Below are 3,518 nucleotides of genomic sequence, written 5' to 3' on the forward strand. Positions count from 1 at the left end.
TTTGAGGGTGAATTACAAGCATTGCTGCTGCCAGTGCTGGGCAGTATCGAAGATAAATGTATCTTCGATACTATCTTAGATACTCTTTGGGTATCTTGTATCTGTATCGCGATACGTCTCGCGAGACGTGTATCGGTATCTGTATTTCCGATACATTGAAGAACGTATCGTGTATCTTAAGATACAAGATACAGCGATCGCAACACCACGGTGCGAAACAACAAACGTTGGTGGAACTCCGCTCCTCAAGCCGATACTGCTCCCACTAACCACCAGATTAAAGCTAAAGACATTGACATTACTTTGTCTTTTGGCGAGAGTTTTCCAGCGAGGGCAGGGATGAGCTCTGAGTGCCCCTATTGAGGGAGCAGAGTCACGCGGTGGAGCTCGCGTCGTCTCGACAGACAAACGCGCGAACGTCTACGTCCAGAGGACATTTTGTTTTCACGGTTTCTTTTTTTTTTAATTGTGTCAGTGCTATGGCACTTAGGCCCTTAGCCACTGTCCTATACCACGTATTCCAATGCGTGCGTTGTCTTTTTCACATAGTCTGATGCCGCTGTAGTGTCGTTGTCGAGTTTCTCTTGCGTTCTGCTTCGTTACGAAGTCTGAAGAAAGCATGAAAAGGGGTTGCTTTCCGTCTCGTGGCTTTCACACCTCGTTGATTTGAAGGACCTCGATGCTGGATTGAACAGAACAAGCATTCGCTTAATAGAAGCTATTTTGGCGTACGTCTCTCTTTGTTTTATTGAGTGGGTTTTCAAAATCATAATTGGATTGTGAGCACAAGTTTTTTCTAAGCTGTTCATTTCCAATTTCCATCCCATGCATTGCCTATGTCTCTGCATTGATTTTTTCAGGTCTGCTTACGGCAATATGTCTTTCACGTGCTGGCAATGTAAGTTCTCTGCTTTATTCTGACTTTTAGCTGTCTGCATCGTTTCTGCCACTGCTTACAGACTTATATTCTACTTAAGTTTACTGTTATGTGAAGGCGACGTTGAGAACAAATATATGATAATCTGCGCGTGCTTGGAGTAACAAACAAAAATTCTGCTTACTGCTTACTAAAATAGCGAAATTGAGTTTTCATTATAATAACGTAAATTATTAGCAGCCATCTCAAAGATGTTAGCAAAGGGAATGGAGGAACACTGTTATGCAAAATGCTCCGGTTTTCTAATAAGCGTCTCAACGAGTCGGTTTACGGTATTTTACATAGGCAGTGAATTTTCTGTGGTCTTACCTAAATGCCTAATTCTCATAGCTATTAGGGGTCACCCGCAGCGGTAGTCTAGTGGTTATGGTGCTTGACTGCTAACCCGTAGGTCGCGGCGGCTGCACTTCGATGCCCGTGTGCCTATATTTAAGTTTTATAACACCAGGTGGACGAGCCCTCCACTATGGCCTCTATCATTATCACAGCGTGGTTCCGTGGGACGTTAAACGCAGCAATTATTATTAGCTCTCGGGGGTGCCGCCTTTGTGTTTCTATACTTATTCGCTGTGTTTGATGCAGAACCGCTTTTCTATTTGACTTAGGTATATTTGTTTTTGTTTTTTAGTCTTCTCTAAATATTTTTACTTTTACTAATTCCCAGGTAATCGGAGCTTAAGTGGCAATATAATGTGAATAGCGGCGGTGCCCTGCGGCACTTCGTACAACTATAGAACACGTCTAGCACGTTTCCTGGGCTGCAGGTGTTCTCTCATGAAAGAAAAATTGTAAAAAGATCGCGCATTAGTGAGTGCGTCGCTAACGAACGCTTTACGCCAGCAGATATGTAGAATATAAAAGTAATTGCAGTTTTATGTCCTCTACGTAAACACGATGCGTCGCAAAGAATGTCGCTACCAGCTCCTCTCTGATGTACAGCTGTCCGGTGATCGGTATTTCGAAAACCGTGATACGTTTACAGGCAAGGTAGAACTTAACAACGATATCTGCACCATTGTGTGGAGGCTTGCTATTGAAGTTCTTTTGATTAGATCGCATCCCGCTAGCTGGTCGGCAAGCAGAGCATCGACTCCACCCAATTACAATAGCGGCAAGCAGAAACCGCTATCAGCGAAGTGTATAAAGAGCTGTCATGATGTGCAGCTAAAGCAACCACAATAACTTGTTGCGGAACAAAAGTAAAATACCTTCAGCAAGAAATACACGCTTTTGAGACACTAACAGACATTTCATTCAAATGATAAAAAAATGGTCGCAGTTAATAAACTTTAAAGCGTACATTTTTCTGCACTGGCGTTTAGTGCTACATTACCATATAGACAGATATATAACAAATTTCCGAATGTATCGAAGTGTCTTAAAATACAATTGGAATGTATCGTATTGGATACACTCGGCGTTGTGGTAAAATATTTTAAGTCTAATTTTGGCATTTCATTTATCAGCTCATTCTTGTTCTTGCAATATGTCCTTGGACTCAAGTAAATGTGTTCTTTTATTGGCAGTAGAACAATTGGTGGTTTGCACTTCATTGCATCAACCCGTTTGTTCATTCACAATTGCCTGTGTTCATTCTGCCCCCATGTGCCTTATTATGTACATTGAAACGATCGAACACAATGGAAAATCATTTATGCAATGGGCACTGTTGAACACATATCTCTCTTACCACCCTCTCAGAGAACTTAACACGCAAATATAGCACTAGACAGTTTGCTCTAACTATTACGATACTTAGGGAAGCCCGTAGGTGCGGCGTGTCATAATTATGCTGTATCCGCAGCACTAATTTCAACTAAATAGCACTAAATAGGCTTGTAGCAATATTCGAGCATTTCAATATTCGAATGAATCTTACAGTATTCACATTCGCTCTGATTTGAATTTAAATTATTGGAAATTTTGAAGTATTCGAAATGAACGAATAGGTGTATATTTGTACGCATGTAACCTCCCTGTTAAGGTGGTTTCACTGCAGTAAAGAATTGCTATACCGTGAATACACCTTTCCAGGTAAAATTCGCACTGCCGCGACGTCTGACTTCAAGGTTAAAGGGACACTAAAGAGAAACAATGAATTGGTTTAGATTGATAAAGTGTGCTCGGAGAACTCTCGTGTAGCTTATTTCACCACCATAGGTTTATTATTAGTGGAGAAAACCCAAGTTCAAAGTTTCATTTTTAAATTTCGCGCCGAACTTTGTAATTTTTGACGTAAAAGATTTCAAAGAGCATTTAACGTATTTTGGCACCACTGGCTTGACGAAATTTCCACAAACTCGTTATGTCAAGTCTCTGGCCGCCTCAGAAGACAATGTACTTCGATTTAACCGATTAGGAACTACGTAGGCCCAAGCAGGCGCCGTCAGAAATATGCGACGTCACGGCAAATGGTGCGGGAATTCCAAGGTGGCGTCGCCACTTGTATTTTCTTTTTGCGCGTTTTCTCGCTTATTAACCGTCCTCTCGCAGCAAGCGTGGTGTTGTTGGTGTCGTGGAGGACTACTTTACTAATGCGAGAAAAATCGTTTTGCTCTTTAGTGTCCCTTTAAATGAACAT

This window comes from Rhipicephalus sanguineus, chromosome 9 (assembly GCF_013339695.2).
Source record: "Rhipicephalus sanguineus isolate Rsan-2018 chromosome 9, BIME_Rsan_1.4, whole genome shotgun sequence".
Classification (NCBI taxonomy): Eukaryota; Metazoa; Arthropoda; class Arachnida; order Ixodida; family Ixodidae; genus Rhipicephalus; species Rhipicephalus sanguineus.